Source organism: Leucopleurus acutus, assembly GCF_964270905.1.
Source record: "Leucopleurus acutus genome assembly, chromosome: 16".
Classification (NCBI taxonomy): Eukaryota; Metazoa; Chordata; class Mammalia; order Artiodactyla; family Delphinidae; genus Leucopleurus; species Leucopleurus acutus.
This window is the reverse complement of record NC_139158.1, coordinates 79,947,654-79,972,208: the sequence shown is the minus strand read 5'-3', so window position 1 is coordinate 79,972,208 and position 24,555 is coordinate 79,947,654.

Sequence of the window (24,555 nt, the reverse complement as noted above, 5' to 3'; positions counted from 1 at the left end):
CTAACTGGGTCTGTAAATACATCGATGAAAGGAAAAGACTCTAAAAGTCTACCTTTTTTTTTTTTCCCACTGATGAGGGTGTTAGATAGGTTTTTCAACTGCCTGAGGAATAAAGTAAGACTTGACCAACACAGCGAGCACTGCATTGAAAAAGGAAACCAATTTTATAGTAAGAAGCAAAACCTAGAGAAGGGACTCATTCAAGTGAAAAGAAAGCTTTCCAGGCAAAATGGAATGAAATTTATTTTGCATTATGACTCTAGGCACCTATTAATCACGTATCATCTTGGATGCCATACAAGAGAACTATACATCTGCCTCTTGGGAGATTATAATATGTGAAAGATCTTCCTAGAGAACAGTGCCAGTGGTCAAATAATTTTTACATTGTCGACTAAACAAATCAATTATCATCCAAGAGAAATCTCATGCTGTTTTTGCTTCTTAGGATGCCCTTCTGGCAAAAGCATATTGAGTCCACTTTGCAGTGAGCACCTCTTCTCTGCTGCAGAGAGTATGAGAGAAATAGCAAAATCCTGCCTTCCCTGAATAAGGATGGGTCTATGACCCAACATAAGCTTATTAGATACTTTTTCCTTTGAGCATGGAAGCCTGAAGGAAATTATTCCGAAAAAAAAAGAAGAGCAAATGTGGGTTGACGAACTTCACTGGTGGCATCCTAAAGAAACAGCTCACCAATTCTGACCACGATTCCCCTAGCCCCATAAACTTTCTTAACTCCTGGTCCTTTTCAAAACCTGATTCTACAACTTTCCCTTGGAACCTGTTAGATTCCTTATTTTCTTTGGATGAATTATTTTTCTGCTTACAACTATAAGATACACTTTCTGTTGCTTGCAACCAAAGAGCCATAACGTATGTAGTTCCAGATCAGGAACTTCCTAACAGTGTAATAATGAACTGGACAAAAGAACAGAGACTTAAATAAAACAAAGATGATCCCATAGCCATTCTAACAAACATCATAGCCTTCCCACAATTAAACAAGAAGGTCAGGAAATCAACATTCAGATCGAACAAGGAGGAATTAGGTCATGAGTTCGTTCTATCTTCCTAGCTCTGCAGCTATCAGGGTCTCTCTTATCCCTTTCAGATCCCTTCACATGTGACAAAATTCCAGGGAGGGAATGTGTTGAAAGAAAGAAGAGGGATAAATGAAGGTAAGGGAGGACTCTGAGTCCTCATTTTTAACGTTTTCACTTTTTGCTCTTTAAATAGAAGTACATATAATTAAAAAAAAATTAGAAGAGAAACCTTTACAATGACAGGTAAAAGCCTGCCTCTCTATTCAATTACTCCTTGTATTTCGCTAGCGTTGCCACGACAAAGTATCCCAGACTACGTGGCTTAAACACCACGTATTTATTTTCTCACAGCTCTGGAGAAACCGGAAGTCTGAGATTCAGGTTGATTTCTTCTGAGGGCCATGAGAGAAGGACCTGTTTCAGGCCTCTCTCCTTGGCTTGCAGACGGTCCTCTTCTTGCCTTCATATTGTCCTCTTTGTATGTTTCTTTGTCCAAATTTCCTCTTCTTACAAGGACACCAGTCATGCTGGATTAGGGTCCACTTGAATGACCTCATTTTAGTTTAATTACCCCTGCAAAGACCCTCCCCCGCTTCCCGGGCTTCCCTGGTGGCGCAGTGGTTGAGAGTCCGCCTGCCGATGCAGGGGACACGGGTTCGTGCCCCGGTCCGGGAAGATCCCACATGCCGCGGAGCGACTGGGCCCGTGAGCCACGGCCGCTGAGCCTACGCGTCCAGAGCCTGTGCTCCTCAACGGGAGAGGCCACAGCAGTGAGAAGCCCGCACACCGCAAAAAAAAAAAAAGACCCCCCTCCCATCTCCAAACATAGCTGCATTCTGAGGTGCGGAGGGTGGAGGGGAATTAGGGCTTCAACGTGTGAATTTGGGGAAGGGACACAATTCAGCCCGTAACACTCCCGTTACCCATCGCCTACCCACGTCCTCTAAAGGTCGCCACTATTCAGCAGGTTTTTTCCTTTCCATTTAGAAGTTGTATATATGTGCCCACAAACATATATACGTATGTGATTTTGAAAAAATATACAAATAAGACCATACTATACACATTTTATACACCTCTGTTTTTTCACTCAAAGCTCCATTTTGGAGATGTTTTTTCATCTGAGCACATGCAGACCCATGCTATTCTTTTTGAAGGTTTAGTCTACTTTTTGACTCCACCCTTGAGATTAGAACTGTGAAAAGGTCTTGATCCAGCGCAATCCCTCTTATTTTTTCTGTTGGAAAAGGAATGTAGCAGTGACGATCCTTTGAACGCAAGTTAACGGGAGATCACTCTAGCAACCTAAGCAAAAGACTCACTGACTCACTCCTCTCGGGAGGCTGGACTCCTTGTAGAGGACTTTGCAACAACTGAGGAAGCTCTGAAGGATCAGGAAGCAGAACCTGCTGTTATGACGCTCGTAGAAGGTACCGTTTGATCCGGGAGCTGCTGCAGAAATGAATGAACTCAGCCATGCGCTTTTCAATATAACACAGTACCGCTGCCACACGTGGCAACTGCGCATTGAAACGTGGCTTGTCTGAAAAGAGCTGTGCTATAAGTGTACCATACGTACCAGATTTCAAAGAATTAGCACCAGAAAAATAAAACACTTTGTGAATAATTTTTATAATAATTACATGTTGAAATGATGATATTTGGGATACAATGGGTCAAATAAAATATATAATTAAAATTCATTTAACCTGTTTCTTTTAACTTATTTTCAGTAGCTATTAGAAAATTTTCAATTATACGTGTAGCTTGCACGTATATTCTCTTGGCCCATGTACATTAACCATTTCCTCTTTCCCTGCTGAAAAGCCGAAACCCTGGTATGAAGAGTCCAATTGGCCAAGCTTAGGTCACGTGCCTGGTCTCCTGGCAGCACCAATGTGGACCTGGCTTCCAGGTTTACTGCCCCGGCAGGACTGCACATACCTGGGAGAAGGAATGCCTGCAGGGAAATTGAGGTGGTCAGAAAGAGGAAACTGATGCTGGGTGACAAAACACACTAAACACCCGATAGAAGCGATTAATGCCTGGCACATACTAGGCAATTAAAATATAACTGTTGAAATGAATGACTAAATGATTGAGTGAACACACATGGCACAGTTGTGATTACTCTCTCCTCTCACTGTGACCTTCTTCATCTGGTCCCCACTTCCATCCTGGACCCAGAAGAAGGCACACTTCAAGTTATAAATAACTCCATATTGTTGCTTTCATAAATGACATATTTAGTGCTCTTTATCTGAGTTATTTTGTGGAGAAGTATACTAATCACTATCATGACTCATTCGTTTTGTTCATCAACTCAAGTTTTACTGAGCTAGTCACAAGTCAATTCTGAGACGTCTTCTTTATCTACACTCATGCCATTAGTGATCTCATCCAGTCTCACAGCTTTAAATACCATGTATCATATGATACTCGGATTTAAATACTATATATATATCAATAACTTCCAAATTCCTGTGAGAGTTCAGAACTCTCTCTCAAATTTTAGACTCTGCCAAATATCCAGCTGCCTACTTGGCACCTCTGCTTGGATGACTAAAGACATCTCAAACTCATCTTGTCCAAAATGGAAATCAAACACTTCCTCATCTCAGGAAACGGTAGCTCCATCCTTCCATGGCTCAGGTCAAAACCCTGGAGCTATCCCTGTCTCCTTTCTGTCAGAGTCCACACATAATTTGCAGGAAATCCTGCTGGCTCTACGTTCACCATCTCCAGCACCCAACCTGGTCCAAACACCCTCATTTCTCCAGGATTGCTGCAATAGCTTCCTAGTCGGTCTTGCTGCTTCAGCCTTTACCTACTAACAATGTACTGATATTTTCAAACAGCTTCCAGGGGATTCCTTTTCTCAAGTTTTATTAAAATATAATTGGCATATAACGGTGTATTAGTTGTGGGTATACAGCTTATGTATATATTGGAAAATGATTAGCATAAGTTTAGTTAACATCCATTACCTCACTCAGTTACCACTTTTTTCCTTTCGATGAGAACTTTTAAGAGCTACTCTCTTAACAAATACACAATATATTGTTAACTACAGTCACCATGCTGTACATTATACATCTGAAGAACTTATTTACCTTATGACTGGAAGTTTGTACCTTGTGACCACCTGCATCCATTCCCCACCCCCAAACCCCCGCCTCTGGCAACCACCAATCTGCTCTCTGTTTCTATGCATTTGGTTTTCTATACTCCACATATAAATGAGATCATACGGTACTGGACTTTCTCTGTCTGGTTTATGTCACTTAGCATAATACCCTCAAAGTCCATCCATGTTGTTGCAAATGTCAGGATTCCCTTCTTTTCCATATATCACATCTTCTTTATCCACTCATCCATCCATGGACACTTAGGTTGTTTCCACGTTTTAGCTATTGTAAATAATGCTGCGATGAACAGGAGGTTGCAGGCATATTTTTGAGAGAGTTCCTTTTAAATCGTAAGTGATGTCATGTCATTTCTCCATTTCAAACCCTCCAAGGCACCCTATTTCCCTCAAAGTAAAGTCCGAAGCTCTGGCAATGGCTTTCCGTGTCCTCAAGGATCCAGGACCACCCACCCATCAGCTCTCGGCTTCCCTCTCCTTCTCTCCTGTTCGCTCACACCTCTACAGCCATCCTGGCCTCCTTGCTGACCCTCAACCATGCCAGGCACACGCCCACCTCCATGTCCTTGCACTGGATCTTCCTTCTCCCTGGAATTCTCTTCATCCAGGTAGGTATGTCTATTGTTCATCCCATTCAAGTCACTGATCAAATACCGCCTTCTCCGGGAGACCCTAACTACCATGTTCATTTCTTTACATTTTAGAAAAACAGTCGTTGACGTGGAGAATTTTCATGACAAGTGAAAGGAAGTGATAATGCTGTGTATTCATCAAGAATCTATCGTTGTGTAAAATACCAACATATATGTGTGTATGCATCGTCAAATAAAGGTCCACACGATACATATTAAAATAACAGGGATTATTCCTAGGGGACCTCACTCCTCACCTCAGCACTCATCCCTGATCGCATCTAGCCTGCTTTGCTTTGCTTCTTCCTATTGCACTTTTCACTTTCAAATACATGATTTTACTTAAAATAACATACTGATTTACTTATCTATTTTATTTATTGTTTTTGCCTGGCTTATCCTACTCCCATTTAAGTTCCATAAAGAAAGAGACATTTTCCCCTATTCTAAGTGTCTACAGAAATGCCTGGCACATAGTAGGTATTCACTAATTACTTGTTGGATAATGAATGAATAAATGAATGACTCTAAAGGACAGACCAAGAATCTTCCCTCAAGGAATCTGCAATCTAAACATTTGTCTTCTTAGAATTGATCCTCTTATGAAAATTACCTTTTGCTATTAATGAATGTCCACTCTTATCTCTGGTGAAGTGTACCTTACTCATCACAAGAAAGAAACCGGTCAAGGTCATTTGAAGGAGAGAATAAGAAATATATATTTATAATAAATATAAATATATATTTATTTTACCAAAAGGAGATCTGTTAGCTGTTCTCAACCCCTTCCTTATTTTCAAGAGCCAAGTTAAAGTACCTGATCTCCGTAGAAACTAGATAATGACCTAGAGTGTTATCATGACTACACTGCTAGATCTCTAACATGGAGAGAATGCGTTTGCATTTTATGATGCCCAATACTCACCCATTTCGTGACCTTACCATCTGTTTCCATCTGTGAAATATTTCAAACGACCAAATAGCATTAAAATCACCTAAAAGAATTTCTTTATTAGTGATAAACTTTTACAATTCAATTTAAAAAGTTTATAGCCCTTAACGCTGCAAGGACTGCCATTTTCCAAAGCACCATCCTGCTCTTTATCCCTGGGATCTGACAGCAGCTCTGACCTTTTCTAACATCTTTACTGAAAGGAGAAGATGTGAAAAACATAATAAATGACCAAGGCTTTATTGATATTATAATCTGTAACTGTTAAAACAGGTTATGATGATTAGATCATGGGAAGTGATGCCTTATTACATAATGATCTGTTCCCTGTAGGTTGGTTTCTTTTACTGACAAAACATCTTTTTTGAGTTTTAAAACTTGCAAAGCCAATAAAATTATGCAGGAACAAGCTGGATTGCATTCTGCTCAACATATCATCATCAGAATTGTCAGCCCAATTCAAATACTAGACCTGGTAGAGTTGCTGCTGATGTCGGTACAGAAGAGCACAGCTGGAGCTTTAGCTCCCTGAGTACTCCTGGGGGCGGGGCTCCCTCTAGGGGGAAAAAAAAAATCTATGATGCCAAATAAGGTTCATCTTCTACAGACAGTGATAAAGGGAGTACCAGCCTAAGGATTTGTCCAAGGACAACTTTATTGATTCAAAATCAAGAATCATAACTAATGGAGGAAATAGAGGGAGTTTCCCCTACTCCTCCCAAGTCACAGCAAATCTAATTGGTATCAACACCACTCCTTGGTATTGACAAGCTTGGTTCTTTTTATACATCTGAGAACTAATGCCAAGAATGAGGGAAAAGGTAACAGACAGCTCAACTATCCACTGCCTCTAAATCTCTCCTGCTCTATCCACATTCTCTAATCCCCATACATCTCTTTCTCTTCCTTACAGCCCCTGAGACATGACTCAGGCGAAAGAACTACTTTGGAAAATTTAACCATTAAGATATTCGGTTTCACCATTTAATTACTACACCTTGTAATAAGTATTGATACCAGGTAAGAGAAATGCTTCCTTCTTTTTTATTCTTTCTCCAATGGTTTTAGATCGTTTTTTTCATTCTTCCAAACACATTTTATACTACGTTTTGAAAAATCCTGTTCAGTGAGATTCCAAGTAAAACGTCAATTAATAGATTAATTCGGGGGAATTAGCGCCCTTACAACACTGAGCTTTCTCATATACAAACATGGTCTACCTCCACTGAATTCAGGTGAACAGAGTTATTAAATATCTCACTATATCTAACAACTAAATTCTGTTATCACAGATTATAACAGATAGAATTCAGAAACAGGTACTATACGATGCACTAATAAAGTCAATACAGGAATTGTCAAAGGAAGCTTTGCTGCACAGAGATCTTACTATGCTGATACGTTTTGCGGGCTCTGAGTTGTAACAATTTAACTCCACCTGTGAGAGTAGCATGGACATATATACACATATAAAATAGTTGGCTGGTGGGAAGCAGCAGCATAGCACAGGGAGATCAGCTCAGTGCTTTGTGCCCACCTAGAGGGGTGGGATAGGGAGGGTGGGAGGGAGGCTCAAGAGGGAGGGGATATGGGGACATGTGTATGCGTATGGCTGATTCGCTCTGCTGTGCAACAGAAACTAACACAGTATTGTGAAGCAATTATACTCCAATAAAGATCTATTTTTTAAAAAAAAGTTTTTTAGACAAGATGTCCAGATTTCTTTGGCAGTGAACATATGTATAAATATAAATAAGTATAGTGCTTGGCCACTGCTACTTTAAAATACAATAAAATGTGTGGCTAAGGGATGATGGTTTTATTAATTTGAAAATGACTCTAGATTCTACAAATGGCAAGGTTCTCTGTGGGAGTGCAAAGTCATTCTTGTTATTTTTCTGAGAAGATAATTGTAAATTCATTTGTTAATCTTATTGGCAGCTGAGAACATACTTTTTTTTTTTTAAACCAGCCTGTTTATCTCTTGGAGCAGTGAATGTTTTGACTCTGTGGTGAAGGGCAATTTACATACGGCACCTCCAGAAAAAGTTTATTGGAGCAAATAATCTCTGAAATAGATCTCCAATTCCAGAATCTCATAGAAGTTGAGATTTATATCTGTAGTTCAGTAAGCAATGGCATTTTCATTTTGTTTATTAGCCTTGTTCACCAAAAGGAAGAAAATACAAACTTTAATATTGGGATGATCTACATTTTTTTAATAAACAAAAAAATCTAAAGCCATAATATCACCAAATATAAAAAATGCAAGATAAAGCAATGAATAAATTTACAGATATATTCCTGGATTTGTATTTTTAAATTGTATTATGTAACATCATAAAAATCAGTAATACAAATACCCTGGTTTGAAAACTAACTTTCCTTATGCTTTTCTGAATTTTACAAAAACAATGCTAGCTGCTGTATTACAAATGATGACTGACAAATTATAGATAGAAAGATGCATAAATATACAGAGAGAAGAAAAAAGAAAGAGAGGAGAGAGGAATAAATAATTAACAAGGTTTGGGAAATATCTTATAAAAACTGGTTGGAGTAGTGGATCTATTTCTTTAAAAACTGCTGACGGGGGCTTCCCTGGTGGCGCAGTGGTTGAGAGTCCACCTGCCGATGCAGGGGACACAGGTTCGTGCCCCGGTCCAGGAAGATCCCACATGCCGCGGAGCGGCTGGGCCCGTGAGCCATGGCCGCTGAGCCTGCGCGTCCGGAGCCTGTGCTCCACAACGGGAGAGGCCACAACAGTGAGAGGCCCGCATACCACAAAAAAAAATAATAATAATAATAATACTGCTGACAGCTATAGGAACTTAAAAAAAACAATGGTCCTGCTGGAACCTTTAGTAGGAAAAGAAGTCAGGTGTAGATACGAACACGAGCCATAAGACCCATCATTTACAGAACTATTGCTGCAAGCACAGGCTCTTTCCCCAGAACACAGAATGGGTCCTGTGGTGTGTTGGAGCTGGTCTTTTCTCTATCTTAAGAACAGTGACTTCCACTGATTTCTGGGTTGTACATATTTGCATTTACATTTTTGGAATACATTAATCTTTTGTCTCCTTCCGCCCCCTCCTAAATCATGCATGAGGGTGCTGAGAGGACAGGGCTCTTAAAGGGTTTTTCTCCATCCAATGTCTTTACCCCACACCCTTGAGGAAGTTACTCATCAACCTCATCGGAGGAAAGGATTTATGAGTGACTTTTTCACCCCATGAAACCAACATCTGTATTTGAAGCCTTGACATTAATAAATACTTTATTTCACGCTTCCCAGATCACTCCTTTCTTTGCTCACTAGGATTATTTAGATACGTTTATTTCCTCAATTATATTGCCAGCGCCTTTGAATGCGGCAATTACGGATTCGTTTTTTCTCTCTCCCCTCAGCACGGTCCCTTGTATTGATTGTAGGGACGCAAGCGGCAATTTATTAAATCAACCCCTCCTACCCATGAGCATATTTTGCTGCAGATACTCGACCTACAATTATGAATGAGAGGCGCCCAAATTTTCCAAACTGATTTCCACTGTAATACCTTCACCTCTGGTTCCCTGTGCTCAGAAGAATCGTCCCTCCATATGGTCCAGTGGGTCTTTCCATCACACATGAGGTCTCCGCTCCAAAGTCATCTCCTTAAAAAGGTCCTCCCGGGGCTTCCCTAGTGGTCCAGTGACTAGGGCTCCACACTCCCGATGCAGGGGGCCCGAGTTCAATCCCTGGTTGGGGAACTAGATCCCACAAGCCACAGCTAAAGATTCTGCATGCTGCAACTGAGACCCGGCACAGACAAATAAATAAATAAATAAATTTTTAAGTCTTCCCTAACCCCCTCATCTCCTAACCCCATACCCAGATGTGCTCCCCCAAGCCCTGCCCCAGGCCTACCCTATCCCTTAAAGCTATTTTACTTTCCTCCCTCCTATTCATTACTGCCTGAAATTCTGTGATTTACTTATCGGCACACTTGTTTTGCTGTCCTCCCCCACCACTGTAAGGAAAGCTCTAGGAGGTCAGGGATTTAATCTGCTCATTTACCTGGGGCACAGCAGGTAAGCACTGAACACTGGCTGTATAAAGGCTGGGGACTCACGTCACTGCAGGTTTTATTTAGCTGGTCTCTCTCAACAGATCGTGAGCCTGAGAGCAACACCCACGCACTGCTTCCCCTTCTGTGTCAGCCACAAACCTCAGGGCTTTACACGTTTACATGCAAGTTTTTCAATCTTCACGACAACCCCATGAGGTACAAATTGTTAGTCACATATCATAGATGAGGAAACTCAGACCAACAGGAGAGAGACAGCTCCTTAGAAGCAATGCCGGAATTAGAAGTCCACCCACTTGCTCTATACCATTCTTCACATTAACAATTCCACTTCTTCGGAAAAGCTCACTCCCTCCTCTAAGACCAATTCCCTAAGAGAAATACCAAAATAATTTTGAACAAACCTACCATTGTTCAAATAAGCAGGACGAACTACATAAGGGGTGAGGCCCAATGCAAAATGAAAATATAGGGTTCCTTTTATAAAAAAAGTATTAAAAATTTGACAGTGGTCACAAGAGAGCATTAAACTAAGCACTGAGTAATGTACCAGGCCCTTCTGAGCAGGGGCCCTGCGTGGTAGCCCAAGTCACACTCCCAAGAAGACAGCCCTGGAGATAGGAGTGTTTCCTTTCATGGTGGCTCATTTGGAAGGGATGATGCTCTTATTAGTTCCGGAATCTCCATCAAAAATTAAGCAAGTGTCTCTTATAACACTCTGCACTGTATTTCTCCTTTAGTCCTATGGCCATGTTGGCAAAACTTAGCAGCCATTTCAGACGTACCGTTTTCACGGTAATTAGGCGCCTTCAAATTCCACTTGGCCTCCGGTTTGTAAGAGGAAGCAGGGAAGTTTGATTATGGGATCCTCAGGCCTGAACAGGTGTCAACATAATTTTTCCAAACCAGGAGGTAAAGCTTTCGGACAAGCCAACTCTCTCAGCGCCTGTGCTAACGCTCTTGGCTGTTGGGATGATCTCTGCCCGAGGACACAGAGGCGACGGGCCCTTGGCACTGAAATGAGGGATGTGAGCACGTGGATTTCTCTCTCCCCAGTGTTTCTCTTTCGCGTGGCTCAGGCTCACCAGAGGGCCATCCTCACACCCCCTTCCTGGAATTTTCTGCCGTGTCCCCGTGCAGAGGCTCGGATGCGTTGGCTGTCATCCAGAGGCGGTGGGCACCCACTTTACCACTCCGAACTCCATCTCTAAGTTTTGAACATCTCTACCTGAATGTCCCTGGGGAACCTGAAAACAGGAATGTATAGCCAGCTCTCTCCTAACCTCCGTACACGATAGGTCCTGGAGAGATGTCTGTGGAATAAAACTGAAACCCAAAACGCCCACCTCCACTGATTTTCCCACTCATTCGTTCAAAATAAATTTGTCAGACTCCTATGTGACACTGTCGTGGGTTGAACAGGGGCCTCCCGCAAAGACATGCTCTCAAAACCTGTAAATGGGACGCTCTTTGGGAAAAGGGTCTTTGAAGATGTAATTAGGTTACAGATCTCAAGATGAGATCATCCTGGATTAGGGTGGGCGCCACGTCCAGTGACAGGTGTCCTCATAAGAGGCAGAAAAGAAAATGATACGCAGGGATCCAGGGAAGGAGGCCACGTGAAGAGGAAGGCAAAGACTGCAGTGACGTGGCCACAAGCCATGGAGTGCCTGTCAAGAGACATCGAAAGCTGGACAGGGCCAGGGAAGATTCTCTAGAGTCTAAGGAGAGAACATGGCCCTGTGGACATCCTAATTTCAGACTTGTGGCCTCCAGAACGGTGAGAGGATACATTTTTGCTGTTTTCAACCACCGAGTTTGCAGTAATGTGTCTTGACAACCCTCTGAAACGAATACAGCCACGCTCTCTTAGGATGAGGCCAACAGTAAAATAAATAAGCAGATAAATATATCATAATCAATATAACGCCTGGTCGTACTCAGGGCTGTGAATAGCGTTGCCAAATAAAATTCAGGGCACCAGTTAAACGTGAATGTCAGATAAACAACAAATAATTTTTAGTCAGAGCATGCCCCAAGTATGATGGTACATACTTTGACTAAAAATGATTTTTTGTCTTTAGCTGAAATGCAAAGTTAGCTAGGTATCTCGTATTTCTATTTGCTAAATCTATCAAACCTAGTTAGAAAGAAAGATAGGGCAGGGGGGCCAAGTTCTGGGCAGGCCTGAATGGATGGTTATGGAAGGCCTCTCTGATGAGGGATGTTTGAACAGAGAACTGGATGAAATAAAAGGGTGAGTCATGTAGCCATCAGGGCAATAGTGTTCCAGGCCCAGGAAACAGGAAGGGCAAAAGCATGAGATGGGAATATGCTGGTCATTTTTAGCTTTATTCAGTGATTCTGACAGCAAGATAGCAAATGTCATTCTCTCCTGAAATCCAAAATGTTCCTAAACTTAAAAACACGAAATCTGTGTTAAAGTATTCAGCAAGCTATTGATCTCAGCTTTTAATGAGCTGGACTTAGATTATTTAGATGTCAAGCAAGTCTGGTACTGGTACCCAAGTTTTATGGTCCTCTTAAATAACCACAGGCAGTCCAGCAAGTAATAAAATAAAGCAAGGCAGCATACAGTTGCCACAGGAGGGCACGTGGACATGTAATTAAAGCAGAGCCCAATTTTTATGTGCCTTTCTCTGCAACAGATTCGTCAACAAGAGCTTAAGCTACTTCACTGACTTTTAAATTGCTGGAGCTCCTGGCATCCATTCAGAAAGGGAGGTTTTATTTAACTTTTAAAGTTTTTTTTTTCCCCAATTACAAAAATGCATGCACATCCACACAAACACTTGCATGGGAATGTTCACAGCAGCATCATTCACATGAGCCAAAAAGTGGAAACTTCAAATGTAAAGTTGCTGGATTTAGTAAGTAAAAACACAAGATGTTTGGTTACTTTCACATTTCAGATAAACAATGAAACATTTTTTTAGCATAAGTATATCCATTTAGCATAAGTATATCCTACATTACTTGGGACAAATAAAATTGGGCATTCTTTAATCTGGCAACCCTACCCAAATGTCCATTAACTAGGGACTGGATAAACAAAATGTACTAGATCCAGACAATGGAATATTCTTTGGCCGTAAAAAGGAATAAAGTACTGATATGTGGTCCATCAATGTGGATGAACCTCAAAAACATGCTAAGTGATAGAAGCCAGACACAAAAGACCATATATTGTGTGATTTCATTTATATGAAATATCCAGAAAAGGCAAATCTATAGAGAAAGAAAGTAGATTAGGGGCTGCTTGGGGCAGAGGGTAGGAATGCGGATTAACTGTAATTGGGCCCGACGCTTTTTGTTGGGATGATGCCACGTCTTAGAACCAGATTGTGGAAGTAGTTGCACAGTATGGAAAATTTACTAAACATTTTTTAATTGTACACTTCGATGGTTGAGTTTTATGGTAAATTATATCTCGGTAACACTCACTGCAGCAAGACAAATGGCTCAGACATATGTAAAAACATTAAATGCGTCCGTCTCCTTCCTCCTTGAGGTAACCAATGTTATTACACAGTTTGGTGTCTTTCCTTCCACACATCTTTTTTTTTAGCTTATACAAACAAAAGCAAATATTTTTGCACATCTTAGAGACACTACTCTGCAATTTGCACTTGCCATTTACTATATCAGGGACATACCTTAAGGTGAATCTATAGAGATCTATGTCATTCTTTTAAATACTTGCATGATATTCCATATAAAGATATCTTACTGTTTATTCAAACATCTTTTCATTTATTGATGAAGATTCAGATTTTCTCTTCCCCTCCCTCCCCTCCCTTCCCTCCCTCCAAACATTAGAGGCACCAGTCAATTTCCAAGACCACCAATTATGATGGGTATAACTACAAAGAAAATTATTACAAATGCATATGGGCTGTTACTACTACGTCATCTCCGAGCAATGTTCCAGGCTGGCTTAGTTCAGCACGAATTAGTAGGCTTAGGCCGGTACCCACTATCCCAGCTCAGGCACCAAATAGTAAGTACAAAGTGCCGATATCTTTGTGGTTGGTTGAGAATAATCAGCAGTTTATGAACATAGGTAAAATGGATGAGTAAGCATTCCCTCCCTTCCCTTCCTTCCTCCCTCCCTTCCTTCTTTCCTCCCTCCCTTCCTTCCTCCCCTCCTTCCTTCCTTCCCCTTTTTCCCCCTTCAAATTCTGCTTCAATAAACATTCGTGAACATATATTAAAGAGAGTCACTTAAAATTAGCACAAGGTTTCAGGATGACTAAAGAATATCAAGATACCAAAGCATCATTAAAGGTCAAAAATTTTACCTCATGTTGATATTGTGCTCTTAACTTAATTTAGACTTCACATCAAATGGTGAAAAGGTTATATTATGCATCCACTATCACAAACATTTGTCCTTTACTTTAAACACACTAATATGCATTTGTATCCTAGATACTAGACAAGGCATATTTCTCAGATATAACAGGCACATTGAGATTCAAGTTCTAAAATACAATGTCAGTGGGCTGTGGGATTCTAATTCTTTCATCAACAGCTAGATACAGAGATAAGTAGAAGATTAAAAAGTACGGAATCATTGATCATATCTCTGAGCACATACGTAAACACCTGGGGGAAAGCTAATGAATTATGAATGATGACAGAATTTATTATCAACTAGGCAATTTATGTGCATCATTATGTCATTTAAATACATAAGAGGTACATACTACTGTTGTATCCATTTTCCCAATAAGGGAACTGAGTCTTGGGGTTCAACATCACATACACAATGGACTCAGGATTGGAACACAGGCTCCAAACATCAAGGTCTTAGTGACTATTCACTACTGCTCACGGAAGAAATATTTTGGCTAAATATTTCGAACAGTCTGCTCTGCCCATGGATGTAATGGAAATCTTCGGACACCAGGTTAAAATAGAACATCATTCCTATCCTCAAGGAGCAGAACCAGTGAGAAAAACAGGCACGTAAACAGAAAACCATAGCCAGTGTGGTAAGGCAATGGGGGGTACCGGGTACTCAGAGTAGGGCTGCCCTAACCTGAATCACGAAAGCCTCTTAAGGTGACTCTTGAGTTGTACTCAAAGAGCCTAGCCATGTGCAACAGGAGGAAGGAGGACGGCATTCCAGGCAGAGGAAGCCACATGAGAAAAGGCTCGGAAGCCAGAAATATGCTGAAGAGCAAGACGAGTAACAGCTAGATGATCTCCTGGAGGGTAAACCATGAAGCGAGAAGAGACAGGAGATTAGTGAATCACTGGGGATGCTTTCAGCTGCAAGTAAGAGAACACTCTAAATAAGGAGCATACGCGGTAGGGCATTTATTATTTCACTGAACAAGAAGTCTGGAGGGAGGGCAGCTCCAGGAATGGTTAATTGGGAGTTCCAAAACTATCTTTAGAGCCTGTTTCTTACCATCTTTCTGTATTACTATCCTCAGGATATTGGTTCTCAGGCCTTAGAGTTCCAGGTCTCGAGATGGCTGCCACAGTTTCTGGCATTTCTTCCTTTCGTAGATATATCTAAAGGAAAATAAGAAAACTTCTCTAAATTGACGAGAACCACCCAAGTAGACTAACCCTTGTGTCTTTTGTGTAGAATGGGGTCACACGCTACTGCCTAAAACCAGTCATTCAGCAAAAGGAGTGAGACCATCATATTACAACTGGTTTAGACCAATCAAGCTTCCCTCAGCTTCCCCTAATGGGCTTGGCTAATTGGTGAAGGGAAAAACGGGGTTCTGTGACCAAGGAAGAAGGTGGGGAGTAGCTCTGCCACAATGAAGTTAGAGAAATAACCAAGAACTAAAAATAAAGGACCTAGAAATTACCTTATAGCTCAGTTTTCCCAAATGTCAGTCACGTGAACACTGTCTTCACAGCTTTTTGCTGTATTCATACATTACTAAATTTCATATTTATCTCCATTATAACTTTTGCTATATCTCTAAACTATCTGTAATATTGTTTACTTGATATTTCTTTTTAAATTACCACACTTTATACATAATAGATTTGAAAAGAAAATTTTATTTCACTCTCCAAAGGAAAGCTCATGTATAACCTGCCATAAATCTAAGGCAAACATATATATTTTTATTTATACCATAAATAATTTATATTATTAATTTATATTGATAATTATTTATGTAAGATATTTATATTTATTATATTAATTATATTACTATAGTAAGATAAATATATAATATAATGACTATAATATATACTTTAATAGATGGTATAATACAAAATGTGATATATATATAAATAGTGATAATCTCTAAGAAAACTTAGTAAAGCCTATAAATGTACATCGCCACTCTATTATAGCTTTGGGTGCTTTATTCCTTCTGTGAAAATGCCTCTAGAATAATGGGTTCTGCTTTATCCCCAGGGCATGAAAAATATTAATAACTAGTAGAGAGGCCAAGGCATAAAATATGCATCACCTTCATTCCCCTTTAATACCGAATTTAAATCTTAATCAAGGAAGTAAAGGGGTTCCTTAGCTGTTGATCTGGTCCTTTCAGACAAAAGGAAAATGTTGTGAATGGTTTAATTCCACAGAAGCTTCTCCCCTATGTTTATCTACCACCACAGGGTGGAGAATTAATTTAATATCTCTAGTCTTGAGCTTTCTGAAGATTCTGAGCCCTACGGCCACCATCATCTTGCAATATATTTTGACCTCTATATTTTCCGATACCTCAAGCTCAACAGGTTCAAAACCAAATGAATAATTATCCCTGCAAAATAGCCCTTCATTTCCTGCTGATATGACTTCTCAATCAATAACAACAATTAGGATACCACTAGACTGTATGTAATAATAACATGTAATTACCTATTCTGTGCAAGATTCTGTAATAAATGTTTGACACTCACTGTCTCAGTTAACCATGACAGACTCCCTGTGGAACATACCATCTCATAGAACACTGACACTTAGAAAAACCTGTAGAAAAGAAACTCATCGTACCGAGACCATATACATTGTAAGTAGTAAAAATATGTGACTCAAAGCCTGAATCTAATGGAGTTTGTCTTTTTTTTAGCTTTCATTTCTCTGTTTGGGGAACATTCCTACCTTATGATTCAGAGCTTTCTTTTCATTATAGAAATGGAAAATGCCAAATACGTTCTTTCCAAGATTCTGTTGCAACTAAGACATCCTCGGACACATGTTCTAAGCTCTGACTTAGACACATCCACCCCAGACTTTGAATCAAAATAGGCATATAAGGAAGGTGTTAGTAACACAAGGAAGGCAAGTAAGCTAAAGAGTAGTAGTTACATCCATTCTCCAAGGGCCACCAACAGGTTGTTTTAGCAGCAGCATTCCAGGGCCACCAGAGGTGACACTGACGGTATAAACTATGGTATCCCTACCCAAGCAACTACGAGAGCTATGTCTCCAAAGGACTAGTCTGGGGCATTGTTTCTGGCTGCATGATCTCCAAGCTTGTTTATTTGTCTCTTCTAGGGAAACTCTAAGCTACCCACTATCTCCTAATAAACCCTTCTCTGTTAAAACAAATAAGTGATGATTTCCGTTGCTTGCAACTAAAAACCCTGAGTGATAAAAGCTTTTAATATTTGTTCCAGATCATTTGAGGGGGTACCTCTATTAACTTCTCCCTATCTTCTAACATCTATTTAAAATGTAAGTCCCTGGTGGTCCAGTGAAAGGACTCGGTGCTTTAACTGCCGGGGCCTGGGTTCGATCCCTGGTCGGGGAACTAAGATTCCCCAAGCTGCGCGGCACAGCCAAATAAAAAAATAAAATAAAATGTATTTTTGTAGGAAGAGAAACAGAAATGGTAAATATTTAGGTCGATATAACAGACTATTCTTTTCCTCTCAGGCTCTCTAAAATACATTTGAATGATGAGAGCAAAAACGGTAACGCTGTCTGATAAGAGTTTTCAGTGTATGTAAATGTTATGCACAAGGCAACTTAACGTAAACGTGTATGGTTTCTATATTTCATGTGAGGTGGTAAAAATTGATTCTAAGTAGACTGTTGAAAGTTATATGCATACATATATATTGCAATTCATAGATCAACCACTAAAAAATTACAAAGAATTTTGTCCAGACTTGGGCTTTGCTGATTAGGTTTTATTTTACCTGATAATTTACTATATATATATATATATATATACACACACACACACACACACACACACTCATTGTATATATGATATACTGTATATATACTATATATATACTATATATATGTCATATATATATATATACTATATATATAGTATATATATATATGCACCAAGACTTTCTTGTTGTATGTGCTACAAAGGGAAAAAATTTATGCTCCTTAACATTCAAATATTTCTTTTCTCAGCAGCTGGTTGAAGGAATTAAGCCATCTGCTATTTGGGGAAAAAAGTGAAAATCACTGAAAATAGTTTTCAATGGTTGGTGATGAATTCATCCTTATTACTACACATTTTCTTGCCTCTCTTACTAATATTTCTGATAACACACAGAAATAGTCATTGAATCATGATACATAATCATTTTAAAACATAAGTATGACTCAAATCAAAACAAGTGCCAAGTTGTTGATATCTATCTCCTATGCCTACCTTCTGAATCTGAGCTAATTGAACCGTTTGAGGTATGGTTTGTGCCTGACGAGAAAATACAAAATCAAAAAAATGGATGACATCATGGATAGCCTAAAATAACTAAATCAGGAGGCTTGTCTATCAAACAACTTCCACACTCATAGAGTAATTATTGCATATGAGAGGACTTTGGGATAGAACAAATACGATCGCTAGAATTAGACTGCAAGAGTTCACATAGGAAAAACATTATTCCCTTAGTTTGACACTTGAAAACTTATCTGATATACAGTTTGGCAATATGTTCCCAAAGCTGTAAAAATGAACAAACCCTTTCAATTTTATTTTACCCAGCAGGTCTAAAGAAATGGGCAATTTTCTTACTATGTGTCTAGCACTATTTGATGGATGTGGTAGGAAACAAGACAGACAAGGTCCCTCCATATTTAGTTCTTAGGAGAATCTAACATCTAACACTTTATCCTAAGGAAACTCTATGAATATTTAGCGATGAGAAGATACATGACTGCAGTATATTTAATGATGAAAATCTGAGGAAAACCTAATAATCCAAAACCATAATAGGAGACTGATAAATAAAATAAGAGAAATGAAATTAAAAATAACATTACAGAAGAATATTAAATAACATACAAATATGATTTAAATATCTTAACTAAAATAAATAAGCTACAAAACAATATACCCTATAGAATATAATCTCATTCTCAGTTTTAAAATCTGTATGTATGGATAGTTTCCTGTGGCTGCCGTAACATTCGATAAATTACTACAAACTGGGTAAAACAACTGGCTTAAAACAACAGAAATGTATTCTCTCACAGTTCTGGAGGCCAGAAGTATGAAGTCAGGTGTCAGCAAGGCTGTTTTCTTCTGGAGGCTCTGAGGGAGAATCAGTTGCTTCTGTCCTGGCTTCTGGGGGTTGCCTTGGCGATCCTTGGTGCTCCTTCGTTTGTAGATGCATCAGTCCAATCTCTGGCTTCATCTTCACACAGTATTCTCTCTGTGTGCCTTCTCTTACTCTTATAAGGACATCACATTCATGGAACTTGGGGCTGATCTTCATGAAGCATGACCTCATCTTAAGTAATGAAGTCCTCTGCAAAGACTACGTCCAAATAAGGTCACATTCTGAGGTTCCAGTGGACGTGAATTTGGGGGCAACACTATTCAACACAAGACAGATAAATAGATGATAGACAGAAAAAATAATTGGATGGGCACACTCTAAAACGTTAACTCTAATTGCTTGCGAAGGTGGAAATATAAGTAATTTTTACTTCCTCTTCTGCTTTTCTACATTTCCTAATTTGTTAAACAATCAACATATTCATTTGAGATAAAGACAAAAGCACTTTAGAAATTATCCTCATGATAATATTGCAGGATGGAAGGTGTATTAGTCTGGGTTCCCTAGAGAAATAGAATCAATAGGAGATCTATCTATCTTATCTATTACAAGGAATATTATATATAATCTATATACTGTATGGAATTGGCTCACACAATTATGGAGGCTGAGAAGCCCAGCAAGCTGGAGGCCCAGGGGAGCTGATGCTATAGTTCTAGTCCAAGTCCTAAGGCCTTAGAACCAGGGGAGCCGATGGTGTGCACTCCAGTTTGAGTCTGAGTCCAAAGGTGAGAGAAGACTGATGTCCCAGCTCAAAAAGAGTCAGGCAGAGAGAGATAATTCTCTTTTGCTTTTTTGTTTTATTCAGGCCTTTAACAGATTGATGAGGTCCATCCACGTTGCCGAGGGCCATCTGCTTTACTCAGTCTATCGATTCAAGTGTTCATCTCATCCTGAAACACCCTCACAGACACAGCAGAATAATGTTTGACCAAACATCTGGGCACCTTCTGGCCCAGTTAAGTTGACCCATAAAATTCACCATCACAGAAAGTCTTGAGTCATTTTCAATAACTACTAGCTTATGTATGAGGGAAATTCTGAATCACCACTATGAAAGGAAAACAAAGGTCTCATCATAAGGGAAGTTTTTTAAAAAATTAAAATTAAACACTACATCTAAAAAGAATTTTGTAAACCATCCGTGGTGCATTTACTAACTTATTATGTAGGAACTATTATTATTCTATTTTATAGGTTAGTAAATGGCATTAAAAAAGGCATAATGGCAACCCCCAAAATTCATCTGAGATGAAGACAGTATTGAAAGTGAAAACTAACCTTAGACCCAAGCCTTGGATCACTTACATAATCAAAGCAGAGTTTTAGGGAAACAAACTGAGTCTCAAAACAAACTGGATGGAAAGAGAGAGAAGTAGGGAGCGAGGAAGAAAAGGCGCGAGGTGGGGCAGTAGAATGAAAAGGAGAAAAAGACCAGAAATCTAGATGTTATGGGCTGAGTTGTGTACCCCTAAAATTCGTATATTGAAGTGGTAACCCCCCAGTACCTCAGAATGTGACTGTATTTGGAGATAGGGTCTTTAGAGAGATGATTAAGTAAAAATAAGGTCATTAGAGTGGGCTTTAATCCAATATGATGGTATTCTTATAAGAAGAGGAGAGGAGGACACAGACACACACAGAGGGAGGGCCACGGGGAGAAGACGGCTGTCTGCAAACAAAGGAGAGAGGCCTCAGAAGAAACGAATCCTGCAGCCACCGTGATCTCAGAGCTCCAGCCTCCAGAAGCATGAGAAAATTAGTTTCTGTTGTTTAAGCCACCCAGTTTGCAGCACTTTATTATGGCAGCCCTCACTAACTAAAACACTAGGAGTACTGACCATTCTGAGGAACATCAAGATTTAGAAACGCATCTGCCAAGCAGGATACTGAAGCAGGGGTGAAAAAGGGAGGTGTCTGAAAGAACTCTGAAATTTAAGGACTTCTCCCTCCAGACAGGGCCTTCTAACTAAACATAGGAGCAATGAGGTATTTTAGAACCACCAGCTGCTTTTCTTTACGATTACTCCTAATTTCTAATCCCTGCTGGGCCAGAAATTACTTTTAAGGCTGATGTAAAATTCAGTAGTTTACAGAACATTCTTTCATGTTACGACTGCAATTATTATTAAGTTGGGGAGTAAACGGTCTACTTTTCAGAAGTTCTGAAATGATAGTGGGTGTTAGTCTTCCAACATTCACAGAATTCTCCTGCAAATTTCTGCTCCTTTCTAAAGTTTTAATTATAAACAGGTTAAGCATTCAGAAAATAATTTTGCGACACGACACATACCACCAAGATTTAATCATAGTTAACAGATTTTTCCATTTTCTTTAGCTCTTTTTATCTTTCTCTTTTAAAGAAAATAAATTATAGATTTGACTTAAGCTTATTTCTTACACCTTTTCTCTGCCTCCTTCCTGAGATAATTACTCTATATATTTTTAGACTTTAATATATATATACACATATATACAGACATATATACACATATACATATGTACACACACAAATATATACATGTATGTACATATATACACACACGCATATATATTTCCTTATAATATATCCTGAAGCAACATATTATATAGTCTCCTGTTCTTTGAAAACATAGATAAATGGTAAACCTTTTTTTTTGGCTCAACATTATGTTGTTGAAATTTATCCTTGTTATAAATGTAGAATTCATGTAGATCTGCCGAGGCGTAATCCACTGCATGAATAAACCACAGGTTATGTATCCGTCACCCCGTTGATGGAAAATTAGGCTGCTTCACTTTTTCAGCTCTGATACACGGCGGCAATGAACATCTCTGCGTTCGTCTCCTTATGCCAAGCAACTTTCTCTTTTTCTCTCTCCTCCGCTCAGTTCACAAACCTCCCCTCCGGCCTCGACTAGGGATACCTCAGCCTCCTCCACCCCAGAGGCAGTGTCAACTCTTTGATGAATTTGCTGATATGGGCTAAACGGAGACAATTAAATCCTCTTTTATTTGTAACTTCGGCTCCGATTTGAATCCAAGTCTCCAGATGTCGGGCAGCATGCGTCATTTAGTGGGAAATAGTATTAAAAGGATGGTACTGTGTCCTTGGTAAATGGGTTAATAATATGAGAAGGCAGTTAAACATTCCATTAATCATTACATTGCTTGAGGGAGAAAATATTAAACTTTGCTTCCTTACCTACTCTCAAAAGGAGTCACGAACCCTGACTCTATTAATGAAGGAAAACTTGTTCTAAGGAATGAATCTGGTTGGGGAAGTACCATGAGATTTCCCATCAAACTCACCTAAGCTGCAATCATCTTTTGTTAAAGAAGTTGATTATGGGGAAAAGACTTAATGTCTTTAAATTATAGTGTTATTATAACATTTTTAGTTTTTTTTTTTTTTTTCGGTACTGTTGTGGCCGCTCACTGTTGTGGCCTCTCCCGTTGCGGCTGTGCTCCGGACACGCAGGCTCAGCGGCCATGGCTCACGGGCCCAGCCGCTCTGCGGCATGTGGAATCTTCCCGGACCGGGGCACGAACCCGCGTCCCCCGCATTAGCAGGCAGACTCCCAACCACTGCGCCACCAGGGAAGCCCCTAGTTTTTTTTTTTAACATTTGTGTTAAAATTCAGGACTTACACTTTGAAAGAAAGCAGTGCCATGGAAGCTGTTTCCTTCCCACCTCAAGGGAAGTGGCACCATGACAATAATGTGGTTGAATTAACCAGGTATTCACTGAACCATATATTGAACATTTATTATAATATGGCTGTCTATTATTTTGAGTGTTTATGATATGATGCAGTGACACTCACTTCACATACATTAACTTACTGAATATTCAAAATCATCTAACAAGATAGGAATTGTTATCCCCATTGTAGCGACGAGGACATTCAAGCACAGAGAAGTTCAGCAACTCACCAAAGTTCACAGAGCAAAACTGGACTGGAATCCAAGTCTGACTCAAGACCCTATGCTTTTACCTCTTCTTTGGGACTACACTGTATGTTCCAGAGATACAAAGATGAACCAGGCATAGACACTCCCCTTGACAGGCTCATAATCAAGTGACAGAGAGAAGATGACCTTCATGAGCAAAGGGGTCAGGTCTACCTGATTTCCCAGTATTCTCAGCACTTCCCAGGGCATGGAATATAACAGGTACTTATGAGTTAATTAATGAAGGAATGACTCCCCCAATGAATGCAAGCGTGGCATAAGCTTCACTGAAGAGGGGAAATGTGAGTCAGTGCTTGCAAGAAGAAGATGATGTGTCCGGGAAAATCACTCTTGGTGGGGGAAATGGCAAATGCAAAGGGACAGCTGTCAGAAGGCACAGCTTGATGGGGAGCAATGAGAAGTCACAGTGACAGTAGACTATTTCCTCTTCTGACTTTGACACCCTGATTTTTCCTGAGGAACGAGCTCTTCCACACTCATCCTAAGTGATTCAGGTGGTATCAGTGCCCCACTGCTCAGCTCACATGTAGGACAAGGGCCCAGGCCTGGTCCATCAGTATATTCCATTCTCCTGAACTTGTGGATTGGTTAAGGGATGAGTCTTGGTTAAGGTCATGATACTTGCATGACCCAAGCAAGTATCTCAGAGTCACCCCAGAACTTCTGTTTGAACTATTGAGAAAGGGAAGTTCTCTTTTCTCTCCTCCATCTCCAGTTATTGAGCTCAGCCAATATAAACCTGGAACTGTCACTTAAAGAAGACCTTCTTGAGAATGAAGCCAAAGCAGATGGAGAAAGAGATGAAGTTCTAATCACATCCTTTGAGCCCTGGATCCAGCCATGCCTGAAGCCAGAACTATCCCTTCATTATCCAGATACATCATTCAACAAATTCTTTTTTGAAATAATTAACGTCGATATAGCACAGTGGTTCAAAGTCCAACCTCTGGAGTTAGATGGTTAATTTCAAGTCCCCCCTCTGTCATTACTAGCTGCAAGACCTCAGGATGACATGACACATATAAAGTGTTAGAACAGTGCCTGTCATGTAACTAACCTCAGTGTATGTTAGCCATTATTATGAAGGCAGTTTTATTAGCTGTCTTGTGACTTACAACCAAAATATCCCATGGTGGTCAGTTTCATGTGTCAACTTGGCGGTGCCACAGTTCCCAGTTATTCAATGGAAGATTAAGCTAAGTGTTGCTATGAA